Source organism: Ambystoma mexicanum, chromosome 6p (assembly GCF_040938575.1).
Source record: "Ambystoma mexicanum isolate Mex_15411 chromosome 6p, UKY_AmexF1_1, whole genome shotgun sequence".
NCBI lineage: Eukaryota > Metazoa > Chordata > Amphibia > Caudata > Ambystomatidae > Ambystoma > Ambystoma mexicanum.
This window is the reverse complement of record NC_090935.1, coordinates 1111644768-1111661332: the sequence shown is the minus strand read 5'-3', so window position 1 is coordinate 1111661332 and position 16565 is coordinate 1111644768.

The following is a 16565-nucleotide window of genomic DNA, read 5'->3' as shown; positions in this document are numbered from 1 at the left end:
AGATAGTCTTGTGCAAGCATGCTGCACGACTGAGGCGGATGCTTTCCACAGGTGCAGGTCCTCCCAACTCTTCATGGAACTGTGCCCCTTCAGGAGACTCAGGCCACTGCAGAAGTATCCCTGTGCAGCCGGCTGCGGGAGATAGTCTTGTGCCAGCATGCTGCACGACTGAGGCGGATGCTTTCCACAGGTGCAGGTCCTCCCAACTCTTCATGGAACTGTGCCCCTTCAGGAGACTCAGTCCACTGCAGAAGTATCCTTGTGCAGCCAGCTGCGGGAGATAGTCTTGTGCAAGCATGCTGCACGACTGAGGCGGATGCTTTCCATAGGTGCAGGTCCTCCCAACTCTTCATGGAACTGTGCCCCTTCAGGAGACTCAGGCCACTGCAGAAGTATCCCTGTGCAGCCAGCTGCGGGAGATAGTCTTCTGCCAGCATGCTGCACGACTGACGCGGATGCTTTCCACAGGTGCAGGTCTTCCCAACTCTTCATGGAACTGTGCCCCTTCAGGAGACTCAGTCCACTGCAGAAGTATCACTGTGCAGACAGCTGCGGGAGATAGTCTTGTGCCAGCATGCTGCACGACTGAGGCGGATGCTTTCACAGGTGCAGGTCCACCCAACTCTTCATGGAACTGTGCCCCTTCAGGAGACTCAGGCCACTGCAGAAGTATCCCTCTGCAGTCAGCTGCGGGAGATAGTCTTGTGCCAGCATGCTGCACGACTGAGGCGGATGCTTTCACAGGTGCAGGTCCTCCCAACTCTTCCTGGAACTGTGCCCCTTCAGGAGACTCAGGCCACTGCAGAAGTATCCCTGTGCAGCCGCTGCGGGAGATATTCTTGTGCTAGCATGCTGCACGATTGAGGCAGATGCTTTCCACAGGTCCAGGTCCACCCAACTCTTCATGGAACTGTGCCCCTTCAGGAGACTCAGGCCACTGCAGATGTATCCCTGTGCAGTCAGCTGCGGGAGATAGTCTTGTGGCAGCATGCTGCACGACTGAGGCGGATGCTTTCCACAGGTGCAGGTCCTCTCAACTCTTCATGGAACTGTGCCCCTTCAGGAGACTCAGGCCACTGCAGAAGTATCCCTGTGCAGCCAGCTGCGGGAGATAGTCTTGTGCAAGCATGCTGCACGACTGAGGCGGATGCTTTCCACAGGTTCAGGTCCTCCCAACTCTTCATGGAACTGTGCCCCTTCAGGAGACTCAGTCCACTGCAGAAGTATCCCTGTGCAGCCAGCTGCGGGAGATAGTCTTGTGCAAGCATGCTGCACGACTGAGGCGGATGCTTTCCACAGGTGCAGGTCCTCCCAACTCTTCATGGAACTGTGCCCCTTCAGGAGACTCAGTCCACTGCAGAAGTATCCCTGTGCAGCCAGCTGCGGGAGATAGTCTTGTGCAAGCATGCTGCACGACTGAGGCGGATGCTTTCCACAGGTGCAGGTCCTCCCAACTCTTCATGGAACTGTGCCCCTTCAGGAGACTCAGGCCACTGCAGAAGTATCCCTGTGCAGCCAGCTGCAGGAGATAGTCTTCTGCCAGCATGCTGCACGACTGAGGCGGATGCTTTCCACAGGTGCAGGTCCTCCCAACTCTTCATGGAACTGTGCCCCTTCAGGAAACTCAGGCCACTGCAGAAGTATCCCTGTCTAGCCAGCTGCGGGAGATAGTCTTGTGGCAGCATGCTGCACGACTGAGGCGGATGCTTTCCACAGGTCCAGGTCCACCCAACTCTTCATGGAACTGTGCCCCTTCAGGAGACTCAGGCCACTGCAGAAGTATCCCTGTGCAGTCAGCTGCGGGAGATAGTCTTGTGCCAGCATGCTGCACGACTGAGGCGGATGCTTTCACAGGTGCAGGTCCTCCTAACTCTTCCTGGAACTGTGCCCCTTCAGAAGACTACGACCACTGCAGAAGTATCCCTGTGCAGCCAGCAGCGGGAGATAGTCTTGTGGCAGCATGCTGCACGACTGAGGCGGATGCTTTCACAGGTGCAGGTCCTCCCAACTCTTCCTGGAACTGTGCCCCTTCAGGAGACTCAGGCCACTGCAGAAGTATCCTTGTGCAGCCGCTGTGGGAGATAGTCTTGTGCCAGCATGCTGCACGACTGAGGCAGATGCTTTCCACAGGTCCAGGTCCACCCAACTCTTCATGGAACTGTGCCCCTTCAGGAGACTCAGGCCACTGCAGATGTATCCCTGTGCAGTCAGCTGCGGGAGATAGTCTTGTGCCAGCATGCTGCACGACTGAGGCGGATGCTTTCACAGGTGCAGGTCCTCCTAACTCTTCCTGGAACTGTGCCCCTTCAGAAGACTACGACCACTGCAGAAGTATCCCTGTGCAGCCAGCAGCGGGAGATAGTCTTGTGGCAGCATGCTGCACGACTGAGGCGGATGCTTTCCACAGGTGCAGGTCCTCTCAACTCTTCATGGAACTGTGCCCCTTCAGGAGACTCAGGCCACTGCAGAAGTATCCCTGTGCAGCCAGCTGCGGGAGATAGTCTTGTGCAAGCATGCTGCACGACTGAGGCGGATGCTTTCCACAGGTTCAGGTCCTCCCAACTCTTCATGGAACTGTGCCCCTTCAGGAGACTCAAGCCACTGCAGAAGTATCCCTGTGCAGCCAGCTGTGGGAGATAGTCTTGTGCCAGCATGCTGCACGAATGAGGTGGATGCTTTCCACAGGCGCAGGTCCTCCCAACTCTTCATGGAACTGTGCCCCTTCAGGAGACTCAGGCCACTGCAGAAGTATCCCTGTGCAGCCAGCTGCGGGAGATAGTCTTCTGCCAGCATGCTGCACGACTGAGGCGGATGATTTCCATAGATGCAGGTCCTCCCAAATCTTCATGGAAATCTGCCCCTTCAGGAGACTCAGGCCACTGCAGAAGTATCCCTGTGCAGCCAGCTGCGGGAGATAGTCTTGTGCCAGCATGCTGCACGACTGAGGCAGATGCTTTCACAGATGCAGGTCCTCCCAACTCTTCCTGGAACTGTGCCCCTTCAGGAGACTACGACCACTGCAGAAGTATCCCTGTGCAGCAAGCTGCGGGAGATAGTCTTGTGGCAGCATGCTGCACGACTGAGGCGGATGCTTTCCACAGGTGCAGGTCCTCTCAACTCTTCATGGAACTGTGCCCCTTCAGGAGACTCAGGCCACTGCAGAAGTATCCCTGTGCAGCCAGCTGAGGGAGATAGTCTTGTGCCAGCATGCTGCACGACTGAGGCGGATGCTTTGCACAGGTGCAGGTCCTCCCAACTCTTCATGGAACTGTGCCCCTTCAGGAGACTCAGTCCACTACAGAAGTATCCCTGTGCAGCCAGCTGCGGGAGATAGTCTTGTGCAAGCATGCTGCATGACTGAGACAGATGCTTTCCACAAGTGCAGGTCCTCCCAACTCTTCATGGAACTGTGCCCCTTCAGGAGACTCAGGCCACTGCAGAAGTATCCCTGTGCAGCCAGCTGCGGGAGATAGTCTTGTGCCAGCATGCTGCACGACTGAGGCGGATGCTTTCCACAGGTGCAGGTCCTCCCAACTCTTCATGGAACTGTGCCCCTTCAGGAGACTCAGTCCACTGAAGAAGTATCCCTGTGCAGCCAGCTGCGGGAGATAGTCTTGTGCAGCATGCTGCACGACTGAGGCGGATGATTTCCATAGATGCAGGTCCTCCCAAATCTTCATGGAAATCTGCCCCTTCAGGAGACTCAGGCCACTGCAGAAGTATCCCTGTGCAGCCAGCTGCGGGAGATAGTCTTGTGCCAGCATGCTGCACGACTGAGGCAGATGCTTTCCACAGGTGCAGGTCCTCCCAACTCTTCATGGAACTGTGCCCCTTCAGGAGACCCAGGCCACTGCAGAAGTATCCCTGTGCAGCCAGCTGCGGGAGATAGTCTTGTGCCAGCATGCTGCACGACCGACGCGGATGCTTTCCACAGATGTAGGTCCTCCCAACTCTTCATGGAACTGTGCCCCTTCAGGAGACTCAGACCACTGCAGAAGTATCCCTGTGCAGCCAGCATCGGGAGATAGTCTTGTGCCAGCATGCTACACGACTCAGTCGGATGCTTTCCAGAGGTGCAAGTCCTCCCAACTCTTCATGGAACTGTGCCCCTTCAGGAGACTCAGGCCACTGCAGAAGTATCCCTGTCTAGCCAGCTGCGGGAGATAGGCTTGTGGCAGCATGCTGCACGACTGAGGCGGATGCTTTCCACAGGTCCAGGTCCACCCAACTCTTCATGGAACTGTGCCCCTTCAGGAGACTCAGGCCACTGCAGAAGTATCCCTGTGCAGTCAGCTGCGGGAGATAGTCTTGTGCCAGCATGCTGCACGACTGAGGCGGATGCTTTCACAGGTGCAGGTCCTCCTAACTCTTCCTGGAACTGTGCCTCTTCAGGAGACTACGACCACTGCAGAAGTATCCCTTTGCAGCCAGCTGCGGGAGATAGTCTTGTGCCAGCATGCTGCACGACTGAGGTGGATGCTTTGCACAGGCGCAGGTCCTCCCAACTCGTCATGGAACTGTGCCCCTTCAGGAGACTCAGTCCACTGCAGAAGTATCACTGTGCAGCCAGCTGCGGGAGATAGTCTTGTGGCAGCATGCTGCACGACTGAGGCTGATGCTTTCCACAGGTCCAGGTCCACCCAACTCTTCATGGAACTGTGCCCCTTCAGGAGACTCAGGCCACTGCAGAAGTATCCCTGTGCAGTCAGCTGCGGGAGATAGTCTTGTGCCAGCATGCTGCACGACTGAGGCGGATGCTTTCACAGGTGCAGGTCCTCCCAACTCTTCCTGGAACTGTGCCCCTTCAGGAGACTCAGGCCACTGCAGAAGTATCCCTGTGCAGCCGCTGCGGGAGATAGTCTTGTGCCAGCATGCTGCACGACTGAGGCGGATGCTTTCCACAGGTGCAGGTCCTCTCAACTCTTCATGGAACTGTGCCCCTTCAGGAGACTCAGGCCACTGCAGAAGTATCCCTGTGCAGCCAGCTGCGGGAGATAGTCTTGTGCCAGCATGCTGCACGACTGAGGTGGATGCTTTGCACAGGCGCAGGTCCTCCCAACTCGTCATGGAACTGTGCCCCTTCAGGAGACTCAGTCCACTGCAGAAGTATCACTGTGCAGCCAGCTGCGGGAGATAGTCTTGTGGCAGCATGCTGCACGACTGAGGCGGATGCTTTCCACAGGTCCAGGTCCACCCAACTCTTCATGGAACTGTGCCCCTTCAGGAGACTCAGGCCACTGCAGAAGTATCCCTGTGCAGTCAGCTGCGGGAGATAGTCTTGTGCCAGCATGCTGCACGACTGAGGCGGATGCTTTCACAGGTGCAGGTCCTCCCAACTCTTCCTGGAACTGTGCCCCTTCAGGAGACTCAGGCCACTGCAGAAGTATCCCTGTGCAGCCGCTGCGGGAGATAGTCTTGTGCCAGCATGCTGCACGACTGAGGCAGATGCTTTCAACAGGTCCAGGTCCACCCAACTCTTCATGGAACTGTGCCCCTTCAGGAGACTCAGGCCACTGCAGATGTATCCCTGTGCAGTCAGCTGCGGGAGATAGTCTTGTGCCAGCATGCTGCATGACTGAGGCGGATGCTTTCACAGGTGCAGTTCCTCCTAACTCTTCCTGGAACTGTGCCCCTTCAGGAGACTACGACCACTGCAGATGTATCCCTGTGCAGTCAGCTGCGGGAGATAGTCTTGTGCCAGCATGCTGCACGACTGAGGCGGATGCTTTCACAGGTGCAGGTCCTCCTAACTCTTCCTGGAACTGTGCCCCTTCAGGAGACTACGACCACTGCAGAAGTATCCCTGTGCAGCCAGCAGCGGGAGATAGTCTTGTGGCAGCATGCTGCACGACTGAGGCGGATGCTTTCCACAGGTGCAGGTCCTCCCAACTCTTCATGGAACTGTGCCCCTTCAGGAGACTCAGTCCACTGCAGAAGTATCACTGTGCAGCCAGCTGCGGGAGATAGTCTTGTGCAAGCATGCTGCACGACTGAGGCGGATGCTTTCCACAGGCGCAGGTCCTCCCAACTCTTCATGGAACTGTGCCCCTTCAGGAGACTCAGGCCACTGCAGAAGTATCCCTGTGCAGCCAGCTGCGGGAGATAGTCTTGTGCAAGCATGCTGCACGACTGAGGAGGATGCTTTCCACAGGTGCAGGTCCTCCCAACTCTTCATGGAACTGTGCCCCTTCAGGAGACTCAGGCCACTGCAGAAGTATCCCTGTGCAGCCGGCTGCGGGAGATAGTCTTGTGCCAGCATGCTGCACGACTGAGGCGGATGCTTTCCACAGGTGCAGGTCCTCCCAACTCTTCATGCAACTGTGCCCCTTCAGGAGACTCAGTCCACTGCAGAAGTATCCCTGTGCAGCCAGCTGCGGGAGATAGTCTTGTGCAAGCATGCTGCACGACTGAGGCGGATGCTTTCCACAGGTGCAGGTCCTCCCAACTCTTCATAGAACTGTGCCCCTTCAGGAGACTCAGGCCACTGCAGAAGTATCCCTGTGCAGCCAGCTGCGGGAGATAGTCTTCTGCCAGCATGCTGCACGACTGACGCGGATGCTTTCCACAGGTGCAGGTCTTCCCAACTCTTCATGGAACTGTGCCCCTTCAGGAGACTCAGTCCACTGCAGAAGTATCACTGTGCAGACAGCTGCGGGAGATAGTCTTGTGGCAGCATGCTGCACGACTGAGGCGGATGCTTTCCACAGGTCCTGGTCCACCCAACTCTTCATGGAACTGTGCCCCTTCAGGAGACTCAGGCCACTGCAGAAGTATCCCTGTGCAGTCAGCTGCGGGAGATAGTCTTGTGCCAGCATGCTGCACGACTGAGGCGGATGCTTTCACAGGTGCAGGTCCTCCCAACTCTTCCTGGAACTGTGCCCCTTCAGGAGACTCAGGCCACTGCAGAAGTATCCCTGTGCAGCCGCTGCGGGAGATATTCTTGTGCCAGCATGCTGCACGACTGAGGCAGATGCTTTCCACAGGTCCAGGTCCACCCAACTCTTCATGGAACTGTGCCCCTTCAGGAGACTCAGGCCACTGCAGAAGTATCCCTGTGCAGTCAGCTGCGGGAGATAGTCTTGTGCCAGCATGCTGCACGACTGAGGCGGATGCTTTCACAGGTGCAGGTCCTCCTAACTCTTCCTGGAACTGTGCCCCTTCAGAAGACTACGACCACTGCAGAAGTATCCCTGTGCAGCCAGCAGCGGGAGATAGTCTTGTGGCAGCATGCTGCACGACTGAGGCGGATGCTTTCACAGGTGCAGGTCCTCCCAACTCTTCCTGGAACTGTGCCCCTTCAGGAGACTCAGGCCACTGCAGAAGTATCCTTGTGCAGCCGCTGTGGGAGATAGTCTTGTGCCAGCATGCTGCACGACTGAGGCAGATGCTTTCCACAGGTCCAGGTCCACCCAACTCTTCATGGAACTGTGCCCCTTCAGGAGACTCAGGCCACTGCAGATGTATCCCTGTGCAGTCAGCTGCGGGAGATAGTCTTGTGCCAGCATGCTGCACGACTGAGGCGGATGCTTTCACAGGTGCAGGTCCTCCTAACTCTTCCTGGAACTGTGCCCCTTCAGAAGACTACGACCACTGCAGAAGTATCCCTGTGCAGCCAGCAGCGGGAGATAGTCTTGTGGCAGCATGCTGCACGACTGAGGCGGATGCTTTCCACAGGTGCAGGTCCTCTCAACTCTTCATGGAACTGTGCCCCTTCAGGAGACTCAGGCCACTGCAGAAGTATCCCTGTGCAGCCAGCTGCGGGAGATAGTCTTGTGCAAGCATGCTGCACGACTGAGGCGGATGCTTTCCACAGGTTCAGGTCCTCCCAACTCTTCATGGAACTGTGCCCCTTCAGGAGACTCAAGCCACTGCAGAAGTATCCCTGTGCAGCCAGCTGTGGGAGATAGTCTTGTGCCAGCATGCTGCACGAATGAGGTGGATGCTTTCCACAGGCGCAGGTCCTCCCAACTCTTCATGGAACTGTGCCCCTTCAGGAGACTCAGGCCACTGCAGAAGTATCCCTGTGCAGCCAGCTGCGGGAGATAGTCTTCTGCCAGCATGCTGCACGACTGAGGCGGATGATTTCCATAGATGCAGGTCCTCCCAAATCTTCATGGAAATCTGCCCCTTCAGGAGACTCAGGCCACTGCAGAAGTATCCCTGTGCAGCCAGCTGCGGGAGATAGTCTTGTGCCAGCATGCTGCACGACTGAGGCAGATGCTTTCACAGATGCAGGTCCTCCCAACTCTTCCTGGAACTGTGCCCCTTCAGGAGACTACGACCACTGCAGAAGTATCCCTGTGCAGCAAGCTGCGGGAGATAGTCTTGTGGCAGCATGCTGCACGACTGAGGCGGATGCTTTCCACAGGTGCAGGTCCTCTCAACTCTTCATGGAACTGTGCCCCTTCAGGAGACTCAGGCCACTGCAGAAGTATCCCTGTGCAGCCAGCTGAGGGAGATAGTCTTGTGCCAGCATGCTGCACGACTGAGGCGGATGCTTTGCACAGGTGCAGGTCCTCCCAACTCTTCATGGAACTGTGCCCCTTCAGGAGACTCAGTCCACTACAGAAGTATCCCTGTGCAGCCAGCTGCGGGAGATAGTCTTGTGCAAGCATGCTGCATGACTGAGACAGATGCTTTCCACAAGTGCAGGTCCTCCCAACTCTTCATGGAACTGTGCCCCTTCAGGAGACTCAGGCCACTGCAGAAGTATCCCTGTGCAGCCAGCTGCGGGAGATAGTCTTGTGCCAGCATGCTGCACGACTGAGGCGGATGCTTTCCACAGGTGCAGGTCCTCCCAACTCTTCATGGAACTGTGCCCCTTCAGGAGACTCAGTCCACTGAAGAAGTATCCCTGTGCAGCCAGCTGCGGGAGATAGTCTTGTGCAGCATGCTGCACGACTGAGGCGGATGATTTCCATAGATGCAGGTCCTCCCAAATCTTCATGGAAATCTGCCCCTTCAGGAGACTCAGGCCACTGCAGAAGTATCCCTGTGCAGCCAGCTGCGGGAGATAGTCTTGTGCCAGCATGCTGCACGACTGAGGCAGATGCTTTCCACAGGTGCAGGTCCTCCCAACTCTTCATGGAACTGTGCCCCTTCAGGAGACCCAGGCCACTGCAGAAGTATCCCTGTGCAGCCAGCTGCGGGAGATAGTCTTGTGCCAGCATGCTGCACGACCGACGCGGATGCTTTCCACAGATGTAGGTCCTCCCAACTCTTCATGGAACTGTGCCCCTTCAGGAGACTCAGACCACTGCAGAAGTATCCCTGTGCAGCCAGCATCGGGAGATAGTCTTGTGCCAGCATGCTACACGACTCAGTCGGATGCTTTCCAGAGGTGCAAGTCCTCCCAACTCTTCATGGAACTGTGCCCCTTCAGGAGACTCAGGCCACTGCAGAAGTATCCCTGTCTAGCCAGCTGCGGGAGATAGGCTTGTGGCAGCATGCTGCACGACTGAGGCGGATGCTTTCCACAGGTCCAGGTCCACCCAACTCTTCATGGAACTGTGCCCCTTCAGGAGACTCAGGCCACTGCAGAAGTATCCCTGTGCAGTCAGCTGCGGGAGATAGTCTTGTGCCAGCATGCTGCACGACTGAGGCGGATGCTTTCACAGGTGCAGGTCCTCCTAACTCTTCCTGGAACTGTGCCTCTTCAGGAGACTACGACCACTGCAGAAGTATCCCTTTGCAGCCAGCTGCGGGAGATAGTCTTGTGCCAGCATGCTGCACGACTGAGGTGGATGCTTTGCACAGGCGCAGGTCCTCCCAACTCGTCATGGAACTGTGCCCCTTCAGGAGACTCAGTCCACTGCAGAAGTATCACTGTGCAGCCAGCTGCGGGAGATAGTCTTGTGGCAGCATGCTGCACGACTGAGGCTGATGCTTTCCACAGGTCCAGGTCCACCCAACTCTTCATGGAACTGTGCCCCTTCAGGAGACTCAGGCCACTGCAGAAGTATCCCTGTGCAGTCAGCTGCGGGAGATAGTCTTGTGCCAGCATGCTGCACGACTGAGGCGGATGCTTTCACAGGTGCAGGTCCTCCCAACTCTTCCTGGAACTGTGCCCCTTCAGGAGACTCAGGCCACTGCAGAAGTATCCCTGTGCAGCCGCTGCGGGAGATAGTCTTGTGCCAGCATGCTGCACGACTGAGGCGGATGCTTTCCACAGGTGCAGGTCCTCTCAACTCTTCATGGAACTGTGCCCCTTCAGGAGACTCAGGCCACTGCAGAAGTATCCCTGTGCAGCCAGCTGCGGGAGATAGTCTTGTGCCAGCATGCTGCACGACTGAGGTGGATGCTTTGCACAGGCGCAGGTCCTCCCAACTCGTCATGGAACTGTGCCCCTTCAGGAGACTCAGTCCACTGCAGAAGTATCACTGTGCAGCCAGCTGCGGGAGATAGTCTTGTGGCAGCATGCTGCACGACTGAGGCGGATGCTTTCCACAGGTCCAGGTCCACCCAACTCTTCATGGAACTGTGCCCCTTCAGGAGACTCAGGCCACTGCAGAAGTATCCCTGTGCAGTCAGCTGCGGGAGATAGTCTTGTGCCAGCATGCTGCACGACTGAGGCGGATGCTTTCACAGGTGCAGGTCCTCCCAACTCTTCCTGGAACTGTGCCCCTTCAGGAGACTCAGGCCACTGCAGAAGTATCCCTGTGCAGCCGCTGCGGGAGATAGTCTTGTGCCAGCATGCTGCACGACTGAGGCAGATGCTTTCAACAGGTCCAGGTCCACCCAACTCTTCATGGAACTGTGCCCCTTCAGGAGACTCAGGCCACTGCAGATGTATCCCTGTGCAGTCAGCTGCGGGAGATAGTCTTGTGCCAGCATGCTGCATGACTGAGGCGGATGCTTTCACAGGTGCAGTTCCTCCTAACTCTTCCTGGAACTGTGCCCCTTCAGGAGACTACGACCACTGCAGATGTATCCCTGTGCAGTCAGCTGCGGGAGATAGTCTTGTGCCAGCATGCTGCACGACTGAGGCGGATGCTTTCACAGGTGCAGGTCCTCCTAACTCTTCCTGGAACTGTGCCCCTTCAGGAGACTACGACCACTGCAGAAGTATCCCTGTGCAGCCAGCAGCGGGAGATAGTCTTGTGGCAGCATGCTGCACGACTGAGGCGGATGCTTTCCACAGGTGCAGGTCCTCCCAACTCTTCATGGAACTGTGCCCCTTCAGGAGACTCAGTCCACTGCAGAAGTATCACTGTGCAGCCAGCTGCGGGAGATAGTCTTGTGCAAGCATGCTGCACGACTGAGGCGGATGCTTTCCACAGGCGCAGGTCCTCCCCACTCTTCATGGAACTGTGCCCCTTCAGGAGACTCAGGCCACTGCAGAAGTATCCCTGTGCAGCCAGCTGCGGGAGATAGTCTTGTGCAAGCATGCTGCACGACTGAGGAGGATGCTTTCCACAGGTGCAGGTCCTCCCAACTCTTCATGGAACTGTGCCCCTTCAGGAGACTCAGGCCACTGCAGAAGTATCCCTGTGCAGCCGGCTGCGGGAGATAGTCTTGTGCCAGCATGCTGCACGACTGAGGCGGATGCTTTCCACAGGTGCAGGTCCTCCCAACTCTTCATGCAACTGTGCCCCTTCAGGAGACTCAGTCCACTGCAGAAGTATCCCTGTGCAGCCAGCTGCGGGAGATAGTCTTGTGCAAGCATGCTGCACGACTGAGGCGGATGCTTTCCACAGGTGCAGGTCCTCCCAACTCTTCATAGAACTGTGCCCCTTCAGGAGACTCAGGCCACTGCAGAAGTATCCCTGTGCAGCCAGCTGCGGGAGATAGTCTTCTGCCAGCATGCTGCACGACTGACGCGGATGCTTTCCACAGGTGCAGGTCTTCCCAACTCTTCATGGAACTGTGCCCCTTCAGGAGACTCAGTCCACTGCAGAAGTATCACTGTGCAGACAGCTGCGGGAGATAGTCTTGTGGCAGCATGCTGCACGACTGAGGCGGATGCTTTCCACAGGTCCTGGTCCACCCAACTCTTCATGGAACTGTGCCCCTTCAGGAGACTCAGGCCACTGCAGAAGTATCCCTGTGCAGTCAGCTGCGGGAGATAGTCTTGTGCCAGCATGCTGCACGACTGAGGCGGATGCTTTCACAGGTGCAGGTCCTCCCAACTCTTCCTGGAACTGTGCCCCTTCAGGAGACTCAGGCCACTGCAGAAGTATCCCTGTGCAGCCGCTGCGGGAGATATTCTTGTGCCAGCATGCTGCACGACTGAGGCAGATGCTTTCCACAGGTCCAGGTCCACCCAACTCTTCATGGAACTGTGCCCCTTCAGGAGACTCAGGCCACTGCAGATGTATCCCTGTGCAGTCAGCTGCGGGAGATAGTCTTGTACCAGCATGCTGCACGACTGAGGCGGATGCTTTCACAGGTGCAGGTCCTCCCAACTCTTCCTGGAACTGTGCCCCTTCAGGAGACTCAGGCCACTGCAGAAGTATCCCTGTGCAGCCGCTGCGGGAGATAGTCTTGTGCCAGCATGCTGCACGACTGAGGCAGATGCTTTCCACAGGTCCAGGTCCACCCAACTCTTCATGGAACTGTGCCCCTTCAGGAGACTCAGGCCACTGCAGATGTATCCCTGTGCAGCCAGCAGCGGGAGATAGTCTTGTGGCAGCATGCTGCACGACTGAGGCGGATGCTTTCCACAGGTGCAGGTCTTCTCAACTCTTCATGGAACTGTGCCCCTTCAGGAGACTCAGGCCACTGCAGAAATATCCCTGTGCAGCCAGCTGCGGGAGATAGTCTTGTGCAAGCATGCTGCACGACTGAGGCGGATGCTTTCCACAGGTTCAGGTCCTCCCAACTCTTCATGGAACTGTGCCCCTTCAGGAGACTCAGGCCACTGCAGAAGTATCCCTGTGCAGCCAGCTGCGGGAGATAGTCTTGTGCCAGCATGCTGCACGACTGAGGTGGATGCTTTGCACAGGCGCAGGTCCTCCCAACTCGTCATGGAACTGTGCCCCTTCAGGAGACTCAGTCCACTGCAGAAGTATCACTGTGCAGCCAGCTGCGGGAGATAGTCTTGTGCAAGCATGCTGCACGACTGAGGCGGATGCTTTCCACAGGTGCAGGTCCTCCCAACTCTTCATGGAACTGTGCCCCTTCAGGAGACTCAGGCCACTGCAGAAGTATCCCTGTGCAGCCGGCTGCGGGAGATAGTCTTGTGCCAGCATGCTGCACGACTGAGGCGGATGCTTTCCACAGGTGCAGGTCCTCCCAACTCTTCATGGAACTGTGCCCCTTCAGGAGACTCAGTCCACTGCAGAAGTATCCCTGTGCAGCCAGCTGCGGGAGATAGTCTTGTGCAAGCATGCTGCACGACTGAGGCGGATGCTTTCCACAGGTGCAGGTCCTCCCAACTCTTCATGGAACTGTGCCCCTTCAGGAGACTCAGGCCACTGCAGAAGTATCCCTGTGCAGCCAGCTGCGGGAGATAGTCTACTGCCAGCATGCTGCACGACTGAGGCGGATGCTTTCCGCAGGTGCAGGTCCTCCCAACTCTTCATGGAACTGTGCCCCTTCAGGAAACTCAGGCCACTGCAGAAGTATCCCTGTCTAGCCAGCTGCGGGAGATAGTCTTGTGGCAGCATGCTGCACGACTGAGGCGGATGATTTCCACAGGTCCAGGTCCACCCAACTCTTCATGGAACTGTGCCCCTTCAGGAGACTCAGGCCACTGCAGAAGTATCCCTGTGCAGTCAGCTGCGGGAGATAGTCTTGTGCCAGCATGCTGCACGACTGAGGCGGATGCTTTCACAGGTGCAGGTCCTCCCAACTCTTCCTGGAACTGTGCCCCTTCAGGAGACTCAGGCCACTGCAGAAGTATCCCTGTGCAGCCGCTGTGGGAGATAGTCTTGTGCCAGCATGCTGCACGACTGAGGCAGATGCTTTCCACAGGTCCAGGTCCACCCAACTCTTCATGGAACTGTGCCCCTTCAGGAGACTCAGGCCACTGCAGATGTATCCCTGTGCAGTCAGCTGCGGGAGATAGTCTTGTGCCAGCATGCTGCACGACTGAGGCGGATGCTTTCACAGGTGCAGGTCCTCCTAACTCTTCCTGGAACTGTGCCCCTTCAGAAGACTACGACCACTGCAGAAGTATCCCTGTGCAGCCAGCAGCGGGAGATAGTCTTGTGGCAGCATGCTGCACGACTGAGGCGGATGCTTTCCACAGGTGCAGGTCCTCTCAACTCTTCATGGAACTGTGCCCCTTCAGGAGACTCAGGCTACTGCAGAAGTATCCCTGTGCAGCCAGCTGCGGGAGATAGTCTTGTGCAAGCATGCTGCACGACTGAGGCGGATGCTTTCCACAGGTTCAGGTCCTCCCAACTCTTCATGGAACTGTGCCCCTTCAGGAGACTCAAGCCACTGCAGAAGTATCCCTGTGCAGCCAGCTGCGGGAGATAGTCTTGTGCCAGCATGCTGCACGACTGAGGCGGATGCTTTCCACAGGTGCAGGTCCTCCCAACTCTTCATGGAACTGTGCCCCTTCAGGAGACTCAGCCCACTGCAGAAGTATCCCTGTGCAGCCAGCTGCGGGAGATAGTCTTCTGCCAGCATGCTGCACGACTGAGTCGGATGCTTTCCACAGGTGCAGGTCCTCCCAACTCTTCATGGAACTGTGCCCCTTCAGGAGACTCAGGCCACTGCAGAAGTATCCCTGTTCAGCCAGCTGCGGGAGACAGTCTTGTGGCAGCATGCTGCACGACTTAAGCGGATGCTTTCCACAGGTTCAGGTCCACCCAACTCTTCATGGAACTGTGCCCCTTCAGGAGACTTAGGCCACTGCAGAAGTATCCCTGTGCAGTCAGCTGCGGGAGATAGTCTTGTGCCAGCATGCTGCACGACTGAGGCGGATGCTTTCACAGGTGCAGGTCCTCCCAATTCTTCCTGGAACTGGGCCCCTTTAGGAGACTCAGGCCACTGCAGAAGTATCCCTGTGCAGCCAGCTGCGGGAGATAGTCTTGTGCCAGCATGCTGCACGACTGAGGCGGATGCTTTCCACAGGTGCAGGTCCTCCCAACTCTTCATGGAACTGTGCCCATTCAGGAGACTCAGGCCACTGCAGAAGTATCCCTGTGCAGCCAGCTGCGGGAGATAGTCTTGTGGCAGCATGCTGCACGACTGAGGCGGATGCTTTCCACAGGTGCAGGTCCTCCCAACTCTTCATGGAACTGTGCCCCTTCAGGAGACTCAGGCCACTGCAGAAGTATCCCTGTGCAGCCAGCTGCGGGAGATAGTCTTGTGGCAGCATGCTGCACGACTGAGGCGGATGCTTTCCACAGGTGCAGGTCCTCCCAACTCTTCATGGAACTGTGCCCTTTCAGGAGACTCAGGCCACTGCAGAAGTATCCCTGTGCAGCCAACTGCGGGAGATAGTCTTGTGCAAGCATGCTGCACGACTGAGGCGGATGCTTTCCACAGGTGCAGGTCCTCCCAACTCTTCATGGAAATGTGCCCCTTCAGGAGACTCAGGCCACTGCAGAAGTATCCCTGTGCAGCCAGCTGCGGGAGATAGTCTTGTGCCAGCATGCTGCACGACTGAGGCGGATGCTTTCCACAGGTGCAGGTCCTCCCAACTCTTCATGGAACTGTGCCCCTTCAGGAGACTCAGGCCACTGCAGAAGTATCCCTGTGCAGCCAGCTGCGGGAGATAGTCTTGTGCCAGCATGCTGCACGACTGAGGCGGATGCTTTCCACAGATGTAGGTCCTCCCATCTCTTCATGGAACTGTGCCCCTTCAGGAGACTCAGGCCACTGCAGAAGTATCCCTGTGCAGCCAGCATCGGGAGATAGTCTTGTGCCAGCATGCTGCGCGACTGAGTCGGATGCTTTCCAGAGGTGCAAGTCCTCCCAACTCTTCATGGAACTGTGCCCCTTCAGGAGACTCAGGCCACTGCAGAAGTATCCCTGTGCAGTCAGCTGCGGGAGATAGTCTTGTGCCAGCATGCTGCACGACTGAGGCGGATGCTTTCACAGGTGCAGGTCCTCCTAACTCATCCTGGAACTGTGCCCCTTCAGGAGACTACGAACACTGCAGAAGTATCCCTGCGCAGCCAGCTGCGGGAGATAGTCTTGTGCCAGCATGCTGCACGACTGAGGCGGATGCTTTCCACAGGTCCAGGTCCACCCAACTCTTCATGGAACTGTGCCCCTTCAGGAGACTCAGGCCACTGCACAAGTATCCCTGTGCAGTCAGCTGTGGGAGATAGTCTTGTGCCAACATGCTGCATGACTGAGGCGGATGCTTTCACAGGTGCAGGTCCTCCTAACTCTTCCTGGAACTGTGCCCCTTCAGGAGACTCAGGCCACTGCAAAAGTATCCCTGTGCAGCCAGCTGCGGGAGATAGTCTTGTGCCAGCATGCTGCACGACTGAGGCGGATGCTTTCCACAGGTCCAGATCCACCCAACTCTTCATGGAACTGTGCCCCTTCAGGAGACTCAGGCCACTGCAGAAGTATCCCTGTGCAGTCAGCTGCGGGAGATAGTCTTGTGCCAGCATGCTGCACGACTGAGGCGGATGCTTTCCACAGATGTAGGTCCTCCC